The 22,721-nt window shown below is 37.6% G+C and overlaps 1 protein-coding gene across 4 annotated transcripts in view; it reads right to left on the reverse strand.

Annotated features, from left to right (window-relative positions):
• plxnb3 (plexin B3) overlaps positions 1-22,721 on the reverse strand; it is an 89,672-nt gene that overhangs the window by 47,642 nt on the left and 19,309 nt on the right. The window contains exons 1-2 of one of the 4 annotated variants that reach the window (XM_077223910.1): positions 3,156-3,294; positions 1,454-1,532 (exon numbers count right to left, since the gene is read on the reverse strand). The exons of 2 other annotated variants lie outside the window; for them this stretch is intronic. The gene's annotated coding sequence lies outside the window, so the exon portion shown is untranslated. Of the gene's footprint in view, positions 1-1,453; positions 1,533-3,155; positions 3,301-22,721 lie in introns of those variants that run through there. One more of the 4 variants, XM_077223909.1, reaches the window with a different exon arrangement.

The following is a 22,721-nucleotide window of genomic DNA, read 5'->3' on the forward strand; positions in this document are numbered from 1 at the left end:
TAAAAGAAACTTAAAAAAAATTAAAATATTTTGTGTGCTCCACAGATTAAAGTAAGTCACGAGAATTCTAAAATGTTCATCCATCCCCTTTAATATTCCTTAATTAAAAAAGCAAGCAATTTTTGCTGAACTACGATCACTTTCTCATAAATTGTCATAAGGCAAGATCGCATGTGTCGTCAGCAGATCGGGCGCAGATCGACGGGGTCGCCACAGCAGGTGAGACAGTGCCATGTTAACGCAGGTGTCAGGGTGGAAATAATCCTGGAAATTTGGTGCAAGACAAAGCATCTCACAACACGCATCATTTCTCGTGGAGATGGGCATATCTCAAACACGCCACAGATTACAACAGAGTTGGGTTTTTGAATGTGTATTGAGAGTGAGAGTGACTGGGATTTACAAGTCTCTTTGATGCCAGGCATGAAAGTGTCAGCACACCAAGTGTGAGAGAGAGAGAGAGTGTGTGTGTGCCTGGGGTGTGCAGTGGTTAATCACCACCTCTGTGCGGAGGGAGGGTGGGTAAGTTCTCATTTCCATACTACACCCAAGTAGGAGGGGGTGATACTTTGGGAAATATGGAAAGAGAGAAAGAGAAGGTCGGGAAAATTGAAAAAAAGAGCGAGAAAGGCAAAAAACAACAGATAAAGCATCTAGCTGTTTGAAGAACAGAAAGCGGGAGTGTGATAAAATACGGCGATTAGTAATGTAACCCTGTGCATATTTCATTGCTGACAGTTGTATGCTAGTCAGACTCCTAATATTTTATAGAAGAGACTCGCCGTTTCATATTTACTCAATCTTTTCTCCCTCCCGCCGCGACAACTCAACTATCCTTGTATCTCTGTTGCAATCTGTCCTGTTTCCAGCAAAGCTACATTGCTTCTTTATAGTACTCTCCAACCGAGCTCATGAATATTTCGCGCATATTTCATGCACGCTGCTAGATATCTGATATCATCAGGACGTTTCGATAAGAAGAGCAAGAGGTTAGCAGGGTGCGTTTAGTTCCTGTAGGAATTTCTGGTGGAGAAAACACGGCAGCGGGCGAAATAAGTGAGCCAGGCAACCAATCATCTCCGGCTCCCTGTAATTATCACCTCTCTGAACAAACAAATATGATGACATCTTATTTTGATGGTAATGAGCCATAATGGCCACAATGGGAGATATAATGGTGCTCAAGCAAGCTTTTATCACAAACAAAGTCTGTAAAACTACAGGAAAATGACACAGAGTAGCTCTTTGGAAAGCACCCTACAGGTAATCAGAGTAAACCTTTTAAAAAGGGCCGTTTCAATTTTACGCTGATTGAATTCAACAGCTCTGGCAGGTTAGAAAGGTGCACATCTATATTCATAAGCTGGATGAGTGTGAGAAGTGTCTACTCTCTGTGAATTTTAAAAACAGTTCTGGAACCATCAACCGTATGATGATGATTATTAGGTTTCACCTTCGGCTCTCGTTTTCACACCGCCAGACTCTCACTCGCGAGCGGCCCACACTGCTTTCATCACCACCTTGACAAGCATCTGTGTGCATAAAAATGCAACATTAATTATTTGATGAGGGCAGATAAACACACTCTCTCCAGTGAAACTGACAGGAAGGGAGCTCCCACTAAATTCACGGGCTACTTCGTACATTACACACCCTATTTAATAGCTGTTTTAGAGGCTGAAAATGACAACAACAACAACAAAAAACACAGCTGTATGTTTTGTCTGCCCAGCTTGGGGAGCGTAATAATGACTCTGAATGAATGTTCTCCAAAGCGTTTACAAGCCAAACATTTTACAAGATAAGGGCCGTCTTTGAAGAGGGAAAGAAAATGCAAATATGCAGGAGTGCAATTTCAAATTAGAGACTAAAGGGAGGAAAAACTTGTTTGTGGGTACCGGGTGCACGATACAATAAAAGAATGTCAACACGAGCAGCTAATTACGCCCCCCATATGCTGAACACAAGGTGAAAACCCACCACTCCTCAGGGACTAAAAGGGAGGAGGCATTTAGAAAGGAGACAATGGAGTCATAACAATGGGGGGGAGCGCGTGAAAAAAGAAAGAGAGGGTGAAAAGGGATGTTCAGGTTACATGAAACTTGGTACGGCCGCTGAAAAGACACAATCCAAATCGCCACTCCTAAAATGGTACGCCACACCTCCCGGAGGAATAGTAGGCTACAATAACCGCAAGCTGCTGATACAAAACCACTGAGTAAACGTGTGATTAAACATCTAGTTATCTTCCAATTAAGCATGAATACATTAGATCCACTCCACAACAGGTTATCGTGGCATTTGTAGGTCTTTGACTATAGTCACCTTGGACTAATTGGAGTCTTGAGAATAGGCTGGCAAAGCAGATGTCTGATAATGTTGTTTCAAATGCATTGGCATGTGTGTGTGATGTTATTTATCTACAATGACAGACGAAATCAGTCCCAGTAAAGTTTTATAACAGCTGAATGAAAAGCATTAAAGAAAAATGAAACGCATTACAGAACAAAAGCAATTTAGATAATTCTCAGTTTGAAAATGTTTGCAAACTACATTTCAATGGCTGACATTTAAATAAAGATGAAAACCTTTTTGCTTTTCATGTTTCTTTTGTTGTTTTTTCCCCTATCAAAGTGAAGCTTGTAGAGCTGGAAATAGAATGCAAGAGCAAAAATCAATGAATACTCTCAGAGGTCTGTCCCAGAGTGCAGAGAAAGCTCCTGAAAGGTTATAAAATAAACAGAACATGCTGGACAACAAACTGAACAAAGATGCATTATATTCAGTGCTCTGATGGTAAATTATGAAATAGGTACAGGAAAAGGAAACAATACATTATTCCCAATCACTAGCCTATACTTAATAATTACAATGAACCCAAGATCATAAGAACTTAATAATTTCAATGAACCCAAGATCATAAGAACTTAATAATTTCAATGAACCCAAGATCATAAGAACTTAATCATTGGCATTCGATGTAACAGCCCTAAACATTTCACCCAAAACAATGTCCTTTTTAACTGAAATGCAATTATTTTAATCTTTACAGAGCAAAAGGTGAAAAGTGTTTTTTAAAGCATTTACAGATAACGAATTCGGCGTTCACAATCCAAAAAAACCTTAAAAGTTTTCCAGCGAACTATTTTACTCACTTCATTCAACGGCACTGCGTTTCATCTCCTTGGAAGGCAAAGCGAAACTCTCGTTAATTTTTAAAACAACAACAAAAGCGTTTGAAAGTGAACCCGGTAAATCCCATTATGCGTGTGCCACATTGTTGTGGAGGATCTCAGACTCGAGCGAGCAGCGCAAAGCGGCTCTGAGGGAGAGAGGGCGGGGTTTTACAAAGACGTCACGAAACAGTTTTCAATGAAGCGCTTGGGGAGTGGGCGGGGCTTGTCCTTACGGAGAGGTAGCCTTCAGGTGCACAGATAGACTAAACATTTTCTTTTCATATTAGCTGTTTTTCCTTTTCATTTAAGGCTCTTTTTTGAGCAATAACAGATACAATGTCCGTATTACCTGACAGATATAACAGAAATTATTATGATGGTGACTGGTGAGTGATATTTAGCCAATTAGAAACGCAATCAATCACCTAAACAACTCTGTGCCTGTCAATCAACCTGGGGTGCGTTTCCCAAAAGCATCGTTGGCCAACTATGATCGCAATTTCCATTGAACTCTATTGGTAACGACGGAACTTGCGACCATAGTTGGCTTTGGGAAACGCACCCCTAATTTGCTGACACAGGGTTGGCTGACAGTGATATGTCATTTAAAGGAAGTCAGCAAAATGGCTAAAATTATATCATTAACAGCACCATTAATGAAAATGAAACTTTGCCAGAATATATTTATTTTCTGAGTTTTTGTTGCATTTAACCTTAAAGTATACAAATTAGGAATTATCTTAATGAATACAAATCTGCATTTATTAAAAGTGAGAATGTTTCAACTTTTTTTCAAAGTATTGTTTAACATATTTAGAAATAACACTTCATGTATGTAAATGAACATCCTTTCTTTTCCCAAAAAAACAATTTATAATTATCAACAATATTATTTAGGAAGCAATATGTAAAATTAGGGCTCTGTATACATATGTGAAAACATATGGAACATTGATTTATGTCACAATAACATTACTACTAGTATTTTAAGATAAGCTTCTAACAACGCTAATGTAATTAAAGTATATATTTTTTTACTTTAATTCAGTAAAGCACCATGTAATAGAGGGTCAAAATGAAATCCAACCACAGTTTAATCCACCCAAAATCATCACTTAAGCCTGCAGTACCTCTTCTCAATATTTAATGCTCACATTGGGGCATGAAGTGAAGCGTGCTGCATTTGGGGTGATGCGGGGGGGGGCGGGGGGTTGGGGGGGGGGGATACGCCTCTCCACGCCGCAGCTGGAGAGAGCAGATGGGGTTTGACACCCGTGTGTTTCTGTTGCACCGGGTTTTGACACGGATACTGTCAGGTTCACACAATACCGATTGAAAACGAATGCAGATCCCTCAAACGCACCGCCTTTAATAGATGCCTCGCCATCCGCTGGGCTTCATTTGTCAAATGTCACCCGCCTGTGACATTTCCCACGGTGTCAACCTACAAGCGCATTTAAAAAGAGATGCATTTTAAATACACCAGTGGGAAAATCATTAGTGCCGACAAACACACTTGCACCTTTCTGCAAATCGTTTCAGTATCTTAATTCGTTGAGGAGAAATCAGCTAAAATAAGCAACCAGCAGCAAAAACCACTGGTTAAGACTGTCTTAAGAAATAGTTTGAAAAGTAAGACTGATCGCCCCTTGGCAAACTGCTAGTTGATCAGATTCAAATGTTCAAAAATGTTATGACCACTTAGGGCCAGATGCATTATCATAGCTGCTAAGTTAAGACTATATTTTAAGAACTAATCTGAGCAACTAATTATAGTAGTTAGAGCTAATCAGTATTACTTTTTGGTAATCAAATTAGACCAATTCATCTTTTTATGTAATTGACTTTAAGAAAATCATTTGATTTTTAGCAAGTTTATGTTACCGGATCCAGGTGTGACTCCAAACCATGTTAAGGCCTGTTCACACCCAGGATGATAACTATAAAGATAAAGATATAGTTCTAAAAAAAATTCTACCTGATGAATCATAGTCAATCAGAATCCATCCAGATTTAAAGAGCTTAAGCATTTAAAGCAGCAAAAGACAAAACTGCAACGTGCGCTTAGAATAAACAGAACGATATTGTGCGTTGGTGTGGACACTAATATAGTTATCGTTAGTTATCTTTATAGTTATCGTTCTTGGTGTGAACGGGCCTTTATTTTAGAGATTATAATACTATTATACTAAACTATATCGTTTTTATGTTGACGTTTTCTGTTTTCATTTTAATTTTAGTTAAAGATGGAGTCATTTTCTTGTGCTTTTGTAATTTTTATTAGTTTTTCAGTTTTAGTTATTTTAGTACATCAATTTAAACAAAATAAAAAAATGCTGTAAATGTTATATATTTTATTTTATTTCAGTTAAAGTTCATTTCAAGTAACACTTTTTTTATGGTTTTAGTTAACTATAATAACCCTGCCTCACACAAAAGCACAAAATCTCCTTGACGCAGCAAAGAAATGATGACGGCTCATTGTATTTAGTTGGAGCCGGAGAAGAAAGCGATAGAAAGAGAGAGGGAGTCAGTGAAGGGGAGAGAGTTGAGAGAGAAGGGCTCCCCTGAGGGTTTACTGATGAGCAGGCATGCGGGGAGACTGGGGGGGGCTCAGCTGGGGCTGTTTGCCCAGCAGTGAACACCCGTCATCAAGGAGCTCATAAAATATTAATCCAGCACACAAAGACGAGAAGAAGACGGACAGAGTGACCAGAGAAAGAGGGAGAGAGACTGATGCGACAGCGAGCGTAATGAATGGACCGGGAGGGAGGGGGCTGCGGGGTGAAAGGGTGACATGCTGTAATTGGGGGGAAATCTGCGCGCCGGTGGGTGGAAACCATTATTGGCAGGTGGAACAAAAATGGACGCATCCCTGAAATAATGAAGTGAGGGGGAGGATAGGATGGAGAAGATGCAAAGAAACACAGGAGCAATGCGATGTGAGAATTGGCTCTCATTTAATTACAATTGCTTTAGAATAAAACGTTTCTCTTGACAATGGCACGGAATTAGAAATAGCCGCGTGTTCCGACTGCGGAGGGCCGTGTTTGGAGGAATGGGCTCGGAGCGTATGTTCGCATAAGAAGTTTTGGCAGGAAACGCAGCGCCCAACAGTTGTCTGTTTACACTCCTGGAGCCAAGGACTGGGCTTACAACAGAACAATGCTGATTTGTTAGGAGGACTCTAAACGGCTCTTCATGTCCAAATACGCACTGGCACACAAGGACAGGCGGTGAATAGAGAGCACACACACTCAACCAGACACACGCGCACACACATGCACATCCATAGCGGATCAGACATCAATACATAACCAGAGTGTTAATATTCCAGAAGAGAGGGCAAAGCTCTTAGGGATGCCTGAAAGCAATAATCAATTTTTTTCAGATAGCCACCCATGGGATGCATGTCACACTGTGGACAGGGTTTAAAAATAAAAGAGAGGCCAATGGCTAGAGCAAACAAACAACTTGAATGCAGAGCATTAAAGGTTCTGCCTGAAACAAGTGATCTAATGAGTTGGTAATGCTCTGATTAAAGGGTTAGGTTACCTATAATAAAAATTCCGTCATCATTTACTCACCCTCATGTTGGTCCGTATGCTGATATGCATATTTTTAACACGTGTTTTTTTAACAAAGCTTTTCTATATGAGATAGAGCAAATCCTCCAAAGAAAACAGTGTAAAACATAATAAAAGTAGTTCATGTGACTTCTAAAGTCATGCAATGGATTTGAGTGAGGCCGAAATGTCAGAAATGCTCGGAAAAATCTAGCACAGAAATCTTGGGGAAATATACATTCCAAATATTCTGAATGAGCAATGACATTTGACAGCAGCAGTGAAGGAAAAGTTGATTTGCATTTACATTTATGCATTTGGCAGACACTTTTATTCAATTTCCATTGCATTTAAAGAACACATTTTATAAGTTCATGCATTTTTGAGGAATTGAACCACGATATTGGCTTTGCTAGTTCGTTTAATAATTGAATAAATAAATTTGGGTTTTTTTGTCACTCAAAGCTATTTAAAGGCTTAGGAAGACTTGAAAAAAATTTGCACAAGTCATATGAACAATGTTTATGCCACTTTTACATCCATTTTGGAGATTTAAAGACATGGAACTGTTGTATTATGGAGGGAAGAATCTTCTGTCTCATGTCCACAGAAAAATATCAGCAAAAACATCAGGTCTGGAATGACACGAGGGTAAATAAAAATATGTTATTTCTTTCTTCTTTTTTTTAAAACATGGTGTTTTTGGCTTTGGCAAATTAAAAACCAAATAAAAACATCGAATTCAAACGACCAAATAAGAAAAAAATAAATAAATCTAAATACAGATGGCTGACATGCCCATGGAAATTACTGGCCAGCAAATAAAAAAATAAAAGAGAGGAAAACAAACAAGCACACAAACACGCACATATTTTCATTTTTGGGTGAACTATATCTTTAAGAACATCAATTTTAGACAACAACAACAAAACAAAAAAACAGGGGAAATTCATAACAGATAAAAAGAACAGGATGAGAACCTAGACTTGGCTGGACATACATCTTCCTTGTAGATTAAAATAAAGACCTCGTCAGCAAGTTCTGAACCTTGTGGTTTACCTGGCGATGCCATATGACTCATACAAGTAGCAAGCATTCACACCTCGTGCATTCTGCAGACCCTGTGGTTGAATTCAAAACATCAACACTATCTTGCACAGAAAAACCCACACAGGATGAGCAGAGACAATCACTCTGAGTGGAAAAAACAGCGCAAAGGTTTGATTAAACCTCAGTGATATAATTGTTATAACAGAGTTGTATTTGCAATGCCTATAGTTAACAGAATGTTAAAAGGACCATCAAAATAAAGTGAAACCAACTATTAGTTTGTTCATTCAAATTAGATTTTATTTTTTTATTTTATTTTATTTACTTTAATTTGAGTTACATTTTTTGTAATTTTGTTCGTTTTTTTAATATGTCAAAATAATTAAATAAAAATTTATTTTATTTGTTTTAGTCTTCATATCAGTGAAAAATTAAAATGAGAAATGTTGCCTTGGCAACTAGCTGAAATAGTTTATTTTTTACATTTTATTTAATTTAGAGGTACACCATGTTACTTTTTATTATTCAAAATTAACAAAATTTAAATAATCTCAATACATCATTAATCCTTCTGCATTCACTAGGGTAGGCCAATTTATAAGTGTTTATATTTTAGACCTGAGGTGATTTTTTTTGCAGGAAGTTCACTCACCCGTGAGTGTCTGTTTATATCCGTAAATAGAGAAAAGTTCCGGCTACCTTCACGCGTGTCTGGTGTGGGAGAGGCAGAAGTTAGTTGTCACGACCAGTGAGAACGGTTGACACGGATCAGCTAAGGGGAATCACCAGTTTAAACAAGCGTCGAACAGAGGAGAGTCTGCTGGAAACAGAGAACGCAACAAAGCTCGTAATAAAACAAGAATCAACATTGGCTGGGCTTTTCGGGTAAGAACTGAGGGATTTGAAATGTTGTAAACGTAACATGGAGATGATGGTGTTTTTATTACTCAACAGGCGAGTAAGGTATTTTATTGAACAGATAATTTGCCATATGACTACAGCTTTCTAACAGAGTTCTTTGTAAAGCATTATCTAACCATAACTTCATTATGCTTTATTGTAGCGCTGTGCTGGAATTTATTTTCAAAGGAAGAACCGTGCCTATTATTGGGTTTAGCTACAGTAACGTCTTCAGCTAGTCAGCTTGAGATCATTTCCATCTAAACTGGTTGTATCTCTTAAGCCTAGAAGTGAATGTTTTATGAGCAGTTGGATAATCATATTCATCCGCACAGTCGCACAGAGCCGAAGCACAACCAAAACAACATTCTTCCGCAAAATGTATGCAGTTTTGTTTTTTGACCGCTAGAGGGAAAAAAGTTACATAGTGTACCTTTAACATTTGTTTCAAGTAATGAAAATGTTTCTTTATGGTTTTAGTTTTAGTCAACGATAATAGCCCTGTTGAACAAGTGAATAAATGAGTGAAAGCAAGAATGCAAAAAAAGCATGCATGCATACAGTCGTGCTCAGAATTAATGGCACCCCTGGTAAATATGATCAAAACTGGCTGTAAAAAATAAATCTGCATCGTTTATCCTTTTGATCTTTCATTCAAAAAATTGCCAAAAATCAAACCTTTTATTGAAGTAGAAGAATTGAAAGTGTGTGTGTGTGGGGGGGTTACATTATGAAATAAATGTTTTTCTCCAAAAACACGTTGGCCAAGGGAATTTGGCCTTTGTGTTTCCTCATATTTAAACTCCTGTGAAACAAGATGTCAATAGCTAGACAGTTTCATGTTCCTAGTCACCCTGGTGTGCTAAAAAAGGTGAACATCATTGGTAATATACTTCAGAGATATTTTACGCGTAAAAAATTATATGGGTACCAATAATTGTGGCCAACGTGTTTTTGAGAAAAACATTAATTTCATAATGTGATTTTCCCCCACACTTTCAATTCTTTTAGTTCAATGAAAGGTTAGATTTTCGGCAATTTTTTGAATGAAAGATCAAAAGGATAAATGATGCAGATTTATTTTTTACAGCCAGTTTTGATCCTATTTACCAGGGGTGCCATTAATTCTGAGCACGACTGTATGCCCATCTCTTCTGCTGCATGCCTGGCATTGCCCAAAAAGAGTCCCTCTCACAATCAAGGGCACCCAAACTCCTCTCCACATTCCTCCCTCTCCCTCTCTCACTTGACTTTTTCCATCATTCCCGACACAGAACTTTCTAGTCACGGAAAGCAGCTTAAATGCGCAAATCGCATGCCTATTACAATATCAAAGCAAGACTTGATAAAGATGACAGTGTGTGTGTTAACGGAAGTGCCGTGACCTCCCCGCGTGTTGGACGGCTCTCGTCATGGCCTGAATGGCTCTACTGTGGCTGAACATGACCGATGACCTCTTTCTGCTGCAGAGTTTCCTTTTTACATGACGAGCCAAATATCCAGCTCTCTTATGGCACTCTGAGTGGAATAATAAGTCTTCGCTGCATTCCCGAGGACGCTTCGTTTGCGTTTCATACCCAGAGGCCCCCGAGGCTATGCAGACGAGAAATAAGTTTCCCTGCACCTCACATGCGATATTAAAGTGTCCTCTTCGGAACGCTTCTCACAGCAGTTGGGATACGTTAATTGACTATGAATTGAATATATGAATAATTGATGTGTTGTAGCAAATTTGAGCAGTAGGAGAAAAACAGAAAATGGAACTAAACTAAAAAGAATAAATTAGGCAACTGTGTGAAGTATGAAACACAATAGTACTTTGAAAAAGCAAGATTAATCCAGGAGAACATGTGGCAACTATCAAAATGTGTGCTTTGCATGTTCAAAAGAAGTTCTGGGTGGTTGCTAGGGTGGTTACTAGGCAAGTCCACCCTCAGGTCTCTATGATATTCTGGTCTCTAAATATGATTCGGGTGAACTTATGGGATTTTTTCCCCACTTTTATTGTTCGCCAGGCAAAAATCATCCGTTTTATTGCTTAGAAAAGTGCCAGCACACTTCTCCTCAATAAAATGCATGATTTAAGATATCAATCATGTCTGTAGCAAAAACTAGAGAGAGAAACGGCACCAAAGTTTAGGGATTTAAACAAATTATGTTAGCTTTAGCAAGCACATGCTATATGATATAATTTGGTTTAACTTGATCCAGATGTGGATAGTAGTTTCACATGTTAGAAATGAGTTTTAAAAATATCATATAGACCCAACTCTAATATACCATGTGAGGTCTAAACTGATTGTGGTTACCATCGTACTGAAAAGCAGAGCATGTGGTTAGGTCATGACATGCTATATATATGCTGTATGAGGTTTAATTTGATCAACAATAGCTGTGCATGTTCAATAAGAATAGCATATTCATTGCATTTGCATGCAAACATGTCCTATTAGTTTTAACTGTATAAGATTAATTTGTCCCCTATATATAGATCACCCAGTCAGCATTCGGTCATTGGCTCCTCATCCCTTTTAAACAATCATAGAACACTTGCATGCAACATTCACCCACATCCTTAGCACAAACTCCACTCTTCTTCACCACAATCATTTTAACATTTCTACATGTACTGTAGTTTAACGTTGAACACTTATGGGTCTTTAAGTTTCCTCATAAACACAGACTTGAACATACTGGAACCTATTTAATATTATTGAGCGAATACAATACAAATTTATTGACTACGTTAAATTAGGTTCAGATACTGTTCAAAAGTTTAGGGTCTGTAATGTTTTTGAAGGAAGTTTCCTGTGCTCACCAAGGTTGCATTCATTTAATCAAAAATACAGTAATACATCTGGTGCTCTAGAAACATTTATTTTTATTATTATCAATGTTGATAGTTTAATTTTTTTCAGGATTTCTTGATGAACAGAAACTTCAGAGTCCACAATAGTCAATTTCAATAGAATAATTTCAATAGTCCACTTTGGACATGTTCAATCAAAAAAATGGTTTTGTGGCACTGTTCGTTTTACCCAAATATGTTTTGTTAAAGTAACACACATATATTTCTTTTACCACCAAAACACTATTGTATTGCGTTTAATTAACTTAGCCTGTATAATTTTCCACTTTACTTAATTATCAATCGTTAAACTAATGTAAAGGGTTTAATTTCGCGATAAACATAAACTTAATTTGATTGTGTTCAATCTGCTTAAATATGTCAAATTAAAGTTTACTTAATCCGTTTGTGTTGGATTACATGAATGATTTGTGTTGCATTAACTGAAACTGGGCGGTGCTTGTTAGTTCCCAGCATGCTTTGCATATAGCTGAATTAAGACAGAATAAATGTTGAAATGAAGTGTTATTTTATGTGTTTTTTAGAAGATGAGGAAAGGGGAAGACTTTATAGTGTGTAATTGTGTTTAATGTTCAATTACATTGCAATTATTAGAACCATTTAAATTACAGTGGGTTACCATTGTGGAGAAGAGTAGAGCATTTGGTTAGGATGTGGACTGATTCAAATTGGTTTACTCTTGTTGCTGAAAGAGCATATAAATCTTAGCATTTAGTATGTTAATAAGTGCTATTATTAGCTAATAGCTAGCTGTAAATCCTACATACATTTATTTTTCAGTGCAGTTTAAATAAACTAAAGCATGTTCACTAAACTTAACCGGTTTAAGCTACAGGGAAGCAATTCCATTGGTTTGTTTAGACTCATTCAATTGAGTTGTCACAACACAAGGAGCTTACATAGATTCAAAAAATGTCATTAACATTAATACAAAAATAATTTGCTTGTGTGGAACCACTGTCCATAATTGAATTAAGTTAGTTTACTTCTACTAAGCAACTACGTCAACAACCTGTAGTTAGAGTATTATTAGACTGCTAACACTATTTTGACTCCCAACAGACATTATTTGAAATAGAAATCTTTACTAATAATAATAATAATAATGTCTTTACTGTGACTTTTGATCAAAATAATGCATCCATGCTGAATAAAAGTATTCATTCCTTTTAGAAAATCGTACTGCTTCCAAACTTTTAAATGGTATTATATGTCTAAAATTAAGAAAGGTTTGCACAACCACTTAGCTTTAAAAAATTACTGAAATCAAAAAGCCATTTTTCCGATGTACTGTCCTCAAGAAAGTCTTCTAAAGTCTCCCAGTTTCAGTTGATGCAACAAAAATTTGCATATTATGTACTCCTAATACAAACAGATTAAGAAAACTTCCATTTCATAAATTCCAGTGCAATGGAATGGACAAAATAAAATAAAAAATTGTGTTGCATTAGCTCATTTGTTTAAGTAAACTAAACAAGCAGCAAAAAAAATTAGAATAAAAAAATCGACTGCACGGCCAATTAGTTCGGTTCTATCATTTTCCATGGAGGTTTCTCTTTACCCAAAACAACATGCAATGCTAGTCCTCATCTGAGCTCAACTTTTTACAGATCTAGCCCTGAAGGAAAGACCCACACACATACACACACACAATATTATCTTGCTGTAGTTGTGGCCCATCCACAGTCCTTTTTCCGTCTCATTCAAAAAAAGGAATCCGAAACTCTGTACCGTTTACTGTGACCCTCAGTACAGTACCTAAATGCCCAAGGCAATATACACAGTGAAAGAATGACGGGGGGCGGGTGAGTCCCTGTACCATGGCTGACAGCTCACCTCAACCCCATCAATGTAGAAAAACAGGTTTGACAACGAAGGGAAACAACATGGCAAAGAAACAAGAGAACATATTTGATCCACGAAAACTCTCAATTACTTGGAAGCGGTTGTTATTGCACCACAAACACCCTCCATTAAAAAAAAAAAATCTTCTTTTATTACCACAACCTACAGTGCGCCACGAGACCCTGGCAGTATCATCATAAATCAAAAGAGATTCAATTATAGAGAAACACATTGCAACGCAATCGTATCAGAACTGCAAAATGGGAGCAGAAGACAATTTTGGGGCTTTACTGGGGAAGAATAAGCAATCACTCATCTCAACGTGAGGTGATCAAGACGTGAGGAAAAGAGACATTCATTTATGCACAAATACTTCCAGCAGATGTCTGGTCACATTTGCATTCAGCAGCTAAATGTTTTGATTTCAAAGGATGTGTGTGCACAAAAGACGATTATACGATTTAAGCTTTATCAGCAGCATATCTGTCGAACACTGGAAATATTTCCTCAGTTTGTAAACCGATGGATGAATTTCAAATTTTCAAACCTGTATGTTTCTTCATTAATGCTGCTCTTTTACATACAGCATCCATTGAAGGCAGGGGCTGTCAGTCTCCAAAATGGGCAAAAAGCACCATAAAGTAGTCCAAACAACTTATTCCAAGACCTCTGAAGTCATGAGATTTTTTTGTGTTTTGTGTGTGGAACTGACCAAAATATAAGTCATTAATTGCTAAAAATTCTCATTGTAGCTCACAAATATCATTCATGCATGCACACACTTAAACTTGGCAAGATAGGGAAGCACCACGTTTGACATCAACACCTCCATTGGTTCTGTGTCAAAACATGACAAAAATGCCAGTTTGAATATGCGGAAATGTGTGAATGAGATTGTGTGAAAGATCAATTTCTTCAAGAAAACATCTCTGCCATCTTGATAACCTACTTTAACTTGTCTGATTCGCAAATAAATTTGTGAAGCACCATCTCAAGATGCTCCGGATAAAAAAGTTATCAAAAGAATTTTGATTTAACCGTTTAGCAGATATGGGTCAATATATTTTTGGGGTGAGGCCCAAATTTATTAATTGGCCTAGATCTAATGAACACAAAGTCCAAACTTCACAAAACTTGGTACAGATGAAAAACGGGATATTCTGAAGAAACGTGCCAATTTTCACGAATGCTTGATGGGCTAACAGCAATTTCAAATGATCAGTCATTGAATGACAGATGGGGGCTGGAATACAAATGTTGTCCATGTAAGAAATCCTTTTTGGACTAATCTGTTTAATTAGTTTGAATGGCTGATTTCCTTTTTGAAATCAGTTGTCTCTTTTAGGACTATTATGTATTTTTTTAAGCGGTTTCATCAAATCCTAACTTACAATATCAAACTTAAGACTGTTGACTTTGTAGGAAAAACAGAATCGATCGTTTTTAATGATGAACTGCTCCATTCATATGGATTAGTTTTTCGATCTCTTTATGAACTTTTTGCAGTGTCAAAGTAGTAGTTGCGTAGCTGTCAAGAGTCTGTCATGGATGGAGGGACAGAAAGCTCTCAGATTTCATCAAAAGGATCTTCATTTCTGTTCCGAATATGAACGAAAGTCTTACGGGTTTGGAACGACATGGGGATGTGTAAATAATGACAGAATTTTCATTCTTGGGTGAACTATCCCTTTACGGGTTATAAATGGTGATAGTTACAGTACATACTATCTGCGCTGCTCCATGCTTGCCTGCTAGGCACTGGAAGTGCATTACTGTAAATACTTTTCCATGTTCCTTGTTTTACAAACGGGTGAAAATTATTTACTGTGGTAGTCGATGGCGTGTCACAGATGCTGTCCATCCTTAAGACTTCAGTGACACACATAGCTGAGATTCTTCCACTTAAGGAAAATCAATAACACGAAGCACGCAATAGATGCTCAGTTGGGTTTACCCACTAAGCGAGTCGCATGTATGTGCGTGATCAGTGAAACAGATGCTGCTGGGCTCAGACAGCTGTGGAGTAAAGGCACCAATTATAGTGGCAGCCCTGCCTCTAACACACACTATTACACACTCTATAATCTACCCTGCAAATCTCACTCCCACACAGTGTCAAAGGGGAACGAGAGAGAGCGCGAAGCGAAGAGGAAAAACAGGCATCGAGAGAAAGAGGAAGCTTAGAGACATGCAGAAAGTAAATGAGAGAAACGATGGACAGAAGAGGGCTGAAGTTCAGGAGAATGAGGCTAAAAGACTGAAAGCACACAGGCAGTGGTGTGCAGTGTGTTCTGTCCCAGTTACACTTCATGTTGGCACATTTTCCTGATTAAATAAAAATTACATCAAAAAAGAGAAACCAAATTGTGTTCTTACATTAATTATGTAATGTTGTATTTATTAAACCCTGTATTATTATATGATATTTATATATTATAATATCTATAATATTTAGGGCTGGGAAAAGATTAATCGCGATTAATCGCATCCAAAATAAAAGTTTGTGTTTACATAATATATGTGTGTGCACTGTGTATAATTATTTTGTATATATAAATACACACACATGCATGTATACATATAAGATTTTTTTATTTATTTATATATAAAATATTTATATTTATATATAATATAAATTATAAATAAATATATACAGTATATACATGCAAATATTTCTTAAATATATACATGCATGTGTGTGTATTTATATGTCTACAAAATAATTATACACAGTGCACACACATATATTATGTAAACACAAACTTTTATTTTGGATGCGATTAAACGCGATTAATCTTTTCCCAGCCCTAATAATATTTATTATTATAAATCTGATCAATTTAGTTCTATCTTTTCCAAAACTAAAGGCAGTAATTAAACAAAATCCCCCGGTCTCCCAGATAACGCTCAAACCTAGTCCCAGACTAAAATGCGTGTTTGAGCTGTTTAAACTGAAAGCAACTTTCACTGATTTATCTCAAAATATGTCAGTGCCATTGTTTTGTCTCAAGATGCACATCAGCAATGTTTTTTTTTCTATGACCCGTTTATAAACGATACTTAAATGTCCTAATTGAACTAAGGCCTAATCCTGTCTTAATCTGTGAAACCAGGCATATATTTTATTTGTGAACTGATGTTCTTTTAAATAGTCAACTTATTTTCGGATCATCAGTCATCAAGCTCGGTAAACCCTGGTCACAGACACAAAGATATATCTTTAATTTCACCAAACTGATAGCTCACTAAAACCCCCCACAGTCATCATGTTTTCAGGCCATTTCAAGTTTAATTTCAATGTGACAAAGTGGTGATTTCTAAGTGGCTGAGTTATTTACTTACTTTTTAATTAGTTTTCCATTTATTGGCATAATGTTGTTCATTCAGACCGAACCAATCATATCCAATCATAGCGCAATGGAGGCTTTGCTTCCTCTCACGTGAAATTCCCCCATTCATTCTCAATTACCCCCCACATAACCCAGAGCACGCTTTAGGGGTTCTGTTGTCAATGGGCTCGGGGAGGCAAGAAAGGTGCCGTGTCAGGTTACTGGTGTCACCGTTAGACAGTGTTACTTTAAAAAAACAAGTTACTTATACACTTTCTAATGTCACTTTTTTAATATTTGCATTGTTTTATTTTTGTAATAAGGATTCTTATAGTTTAGTTTTTTGAGGAGCCACTGCCTCCTTTGCCTCCTCAGAGGAAACACCCCTGGCCAGTTTAGCATGATGTCTGTAATATTTTAACTTTCTCCTAGGGAAGTCCGATTGCTGGGCTGGAAAAATGCTGTCCATTATTTTTGCACTAGATTCAGTTTGCTCTCCTCAAATCCAGCCCATATTTACTGGTGAGAAAGAAAAAGCTGGTTCAGGAAGAGAAAAACTTAAAGGCAAGTCGGTTTGTGCCAAGAGACAAACTTTTGTTCCCTTAATATTTGTTTTAATGGTCATTTCTGAAATAAAAGCAGTGTAATTCTAGGATAGGTTGTGTGTGTGTGTGTGTGTGTGTGTGTGTGTGTGTGTGTGTGTGTGTGTGTGTGTGTGTGTGTGTGTGTGTGTGTGTGTGTGTGTAAAGCAAAAAAATCTAGATAAATGAGTTACCCTCACCACACATCTCTTAAAAGACAGAAGATGCACCTCTATGTCAGAGACTACAGCTTTACTCTGCAAATTTCTGAAATAAATATATGAAACAAGACAAAGAGGAAGTGGAGGACAGAGAGCAGAGCAGAATTACAGGAAGTAGAGGGGGAAGTAGAAAGTAAAGGACAACTGTGGAGAGAGAGAAAGGAAGAGGGTGTTCACAGAGATAGCAGCCTGTGGAGAAGCAGATTTTGGCTTGAATAACCGAGCCTGTCTAGGCGTCCCTTTCGGCAGAGATCACTGTCATTAAACTGCTACATGAGAAGACACTCAGGATGTGTGCGCAGAGGAGAGTGGGCTACACATCCTCCCAAAAACTGGCCTGGGAAGACCCTCTGCTGTAAGCTGAACCCAACACGGATCCAAACAGTTCCAGTGAAGACTCGCGCGCCAATGAGCCGCAGGCACGCCTCCTCATTAGCAAGAAGAGTAAATCAACAGAGAGAGACTGAAGATCTCCAGGGACAGCAAGTGAGCTCTGTCACGGGTGCTAATTTTACAATATAAATGACTCTGTCTGCACACTATGTTAGTTCTGTTTCAAAACCTAGTGGCCCAGCAAGTACAGAATGCTTTTACAACACATACACCACGTTGCATTTTGGTTGCAGTTGGGATCCGTTGCATTAAAACATTTTTAAAACGTTCCAAAAACCACACTTATAATTCCAAAAATTAACTAAAATATGATGTGCAGTTTATGGATTTTTGAAGTACTTAAAAAATTGTCAGTAGCAAACTGCAACTTTGAGAAAAGTTACATTGTATTTGCAAATGTGTGTTCATTTTATATAACATTTTTTTTATATTTTTTTATCAGCTATAGGTTTTCTTTTTGCACACTAAAAATGTCAGGATAGCTTGCAAGGTTGCAGGTTTACTGCAAAGGCAAAACCATATTAAACTGCAACATTTGTGGAATGTTTCATTTACATTTTAAAATAATGTAATCAGATTTGAATGAGACATACACTATTCAAAGGTTTAGAGTCTGTAAAAAAATAAAAATATTAACCTCTAATTCTCACCAAAGCTGCATTTATTTGATAAAAAAAATACAGTAAAAATGGTAATATCGTGAAATAACTGTTTTCTATTTTAATATATTTTAAAATGTAATTTATTCCTGAGATGCGAAGCTGAATTTTCAGCATCATTACTCCAGTCTTGAGTGTCACATAATCATTCAGAAGTCATTATAATATGCTGATTTTCTGCTCAAGAAACAATTTCAGGATTTGGTGACTGGTTGATTGATTTGGTTGATGAAAAGAACAACATTTACTTCAAATATAAATCTGTATAACATTGTAACTGTCTTTACAGACACATTTCATACATTTAATGAAGAAAAAAAGAAGTTATTAAAAAGATTAATTTCCTTCAAAAAATCTCTCACTGGCCTCAAACTTGAATGGTAGGCTAGAGCATACAAATACATTACACCGTTTTTAAAAAAAGTACAAACAAACAGAGCTTACCAACAGTAAGCTTTTAGTGCAATGTACCACAACTTTCACTGAAGTAAATTACTTAAAGATAAGACAACACTCAGGTTTCATATTTGATTTTTTGAATCCCTCTCTCGTCCTCTCAACAATAAAATGTTACTGGTAAATGCTACTTTTAAATACCCACATCTCAATTAAATAAGTTGTGAATTTCCACACATATATGACTTAAAGCTCCATTCTATTGCACTTCCTCAAGAAGGAACTTGGAAATACAGACTTTCCGAGCTGAATCAGTCACTCCATTTGAGTTGACGTGCTCCCTACGTGGGCAGCAGACAGCAGGGCTTTGCAGTAGTGCTGTTGAGTTGTTAAAGGGGTTCACTTGAACTTTATGGTCATAAACACAAAAGGCAAATTGCCTTTGCAACCATGTGCCCTCTCGACCCTCATTTTGTAGCTAACAAGCCAAATTGCATTTCGCTCCTCATAGACAAACAGACCGAACCACACGTTTAAAAGCAGGATAGAGAGAGAGAGAATGAGTGAGTGAGAGACAGACAGAACGGAGGGAAAGCATGAGGGTAGACAATTGCAGGAAAACAACTTTGAGGCCTGGAGAGGAAGAGACCGGGAGAAAAACAAAAGGCAGAGCGAGAGAGACAGCATGACGAAGGACAGAGTTTTGCGTGGCACACACACACACACACACACACCCAGCCGCCGACCTTTCCCGTTTTACACAGCGGTTTCATTGTAAGAGTTCATGTGGCCGCCGTAACCCAAACAAATAAAAACACTTCAAAACAGCTGCGAAATCTATTCGCCAGAGTCCGTGCCCATAAACGCTGGTTAAGAGACTGTGGGAGAGATGGAGATTATGGGCGTGTGGAACAGAATGCATTTGTGTGTGTGATAAAAACAGCTCTGGGATTAGACTGTCGAGCCGTTATGGGAGACCGAGCTTTGTTAAACATTCAGAGTGGAAAAGCCCTGCCTTACCATCAGATAAGAATGTGGGGTGGTATGAAAAAGTATACGGTACAATATACAGTATGTTGTGTATTATTATAAGTATGAAACCTCAAGTGACTCGATCAGATAGAACCATTTACCAAAAGGCTATTTAATAGTTCAGACATGTCCTTTTAAAACTCAGGAGACTTAAATGAGTTCTCAGCTACAGTAAGCTTGATTTAAAGTCAACAGGAAACAGCATTTTCAACACATTTGTCTTCCATAATTTGACATATTTCTAGATAGAACAAGACATTTGATTTTAACAAGAAAAAAAAGTAGGACATGACTTTATCCATCAGGAATTGATTGGATAGTGAAAAGTGGCAATAGTCATCTATATGGCTATTGATTAACATTATCAAAAAACCCACACGGCCGAGGTGATGTCACTTGAACATAGGGTCTTTTTAACTAAATATTATTTTTTGTCTCAGATGTTTCTCATTAAATCCGCTCAGAGAATTGAAATTAGACGATAGAAATAGAAATGAGACAATTGTTGACGTAAATAAGAGTATAGAGTTCAAGTTTTAAATCTTAGCACAGATTGAGGTATTATTGACAGGATATTGTTCTGTTTGTAGGATGAAAACGAATCATGGTTGAAACAAACTGGTATTCATCATAATTACATTTCTATTGTAAATGCTGACTGTAAAAAATAGTTTGTTGTGCATATTTTGTGTATGGCTGTTGAAGAAAATAGTTATTTTCAGTGCACCTAGCCTACAACTTTGTTTATCAATGTTTGTACATTTTAGTGCTTTACTTTCATGTATTAACTGAGTACTTAGTTTTTTTTTAATTATACTTTATTATTGCATCCCTTAGAAACAAAATGTATAAATAATTTTAAGTTTTTCCTTTCCCCCCTCCCTGTAAACCTCATAAAAATTATAAATAAATCATAAATAATTTATAAAAAAGGATATATACCACCCATTTAGCTACTTTAGCATGTGTCACAAACTATATTTCCCATTATTCAGTGGGGCATCACAAGAATGATAAAAGCATCATTTATACTCCTAAAACATATCCGTTGCTCTTCATTTCCCCCCCCAAAAAGCATCCTGCCTTTATCAGGAAGTGTAAAAAGAGCAAAAAAATATGAACACATTCATTATTTTCCAACCAAAACCACTCGAACCCCCATCACGTCGCAATTACTCTTATGTAGAAACTCCCCAGGAGGACCTGAAGAGAGCTAAAGCCCCCCACCGCAAAACCAAGAAACTCAGTTAGTGCACTTCACAATTGGAGAAAAATGTGTCTGTGTGCTTTTGGCGAGTCAATGAGAGTAAATAAAGAGCCGCAGTCGATATTGTGCTGTTACAGCAGGACTGGAGAGCATTTAAAGCGGTTTAAGTTTGAAGAGCTCTTTTCATGTGAAGAGCACTGCCATGTTTCAAAAGCACAGAGAGATGGAGAGAAAGAGAGAAAGAGAAGCAGCAGCCGAACGCCTCCGCCGTCTTCAACTGTAACCACACCACGCTTTCAGTCGGGAAACAGGGACGGTGTGGAAGCCCATCGGGGGGGATAAGTACCTCGTTTTCGCTTAAATGTGCTGTAGATTATTTCTGATTAAATCCTCAAACCGTGTGGTATCTCCTATTCTCAGATGGATGAGGGATTCAGGACAAAGCAGCCATGGGTCAATGCAATGGTTTCTTGCGTATTATGCATAAAAACAAAAACACAGAGCGATTTGTTCTGAATATAACCTGGTGGATTGAAATAAAAATAGTGCCCTGCTCAAACATAGAAAAACAAATAGCGTAGCTGCTGGGCTTCAAAGAAATCGAGACGCCTGATTCTAGAACAAAACAATTAATTACCGCTTATATGGAGATTATGCTATTGTTTGGAAAGGAAGAGGTGCCCTCCTGGAAACCCTGTTGGGAAAATGCAAGGGATATCAAAAAAAGTCATGCATTTTTAATGGCACCTTCAGCACATCTTCGACAGAAGTTCTGCGATTGTGCTGGCTGCATGATGACAGGCAACTGGGAAAGTAACACAGCGGTTGGCGTGATCAAGAGCCCTTCACGCAAACACATGCACACACAAGTACACACTCTGTCACCACCACACTTGATGGGATCTGTGTCTGAGCCGGGCGCTTCCTAATCTGTCTGCACCCAGCAAGGAGGCCGGTCCTCTTCCTTAATCTCCCGGGGGGAATCCGGGTGTCCCTTCGCCTCTGTAAGACACTCCCACTGCACTGCCACACCTCAAACACACGATACACACACAGCACGCTTTGATCAGCGCTAATACACGCCACAGTTGACCCGTGAAGAGAGCAAATGACACATTATGACATCACAAAAGCTGGTGGCAAAACAAACTAAGATCCGAAAGCCGCCACAATGACCCGACGCGGTGTTATCAGAGAGGGATCTGTAAATATGATTCAGAGGATCTTCATCTGAAATTCATGAGCCGTCGAGTGCCGACTTGTTCACATGGGTTGTGTTTGTTGTCGAATTCCCGTCAAATGAATGTGTTTTGTAAAGGGGACAGGAGTGTGTTATCATCTCACCTTCAAGTAACCTAAAACAAAGTGTTCAGAAGGTTTTTTTTAAAGAAATGTATTCTTTTATTTAACAAATACGCATTGCATTTTTTAAAAGTGACAGTAAACACTTCAATAATAATATTGCAACAAAATTTTTCTATTTCATATAAATGCTGT

This window comes from Siphateles boraxobius, unplaced genomic scaffold, assembly GCF_051911475.1.
Source record: "Siphateles boraxobius isolate OS27281-9 unplaced genomic scaffold, OSU_SipBor_1 9, whole genome shotgun sequence".
Lineage (NCBI taxonomy): Eukaryota > Metazoa > Chordata > Actinopteri > Cypriniformes > Leuciscidae > Siphateles > Siphateles boraxobius.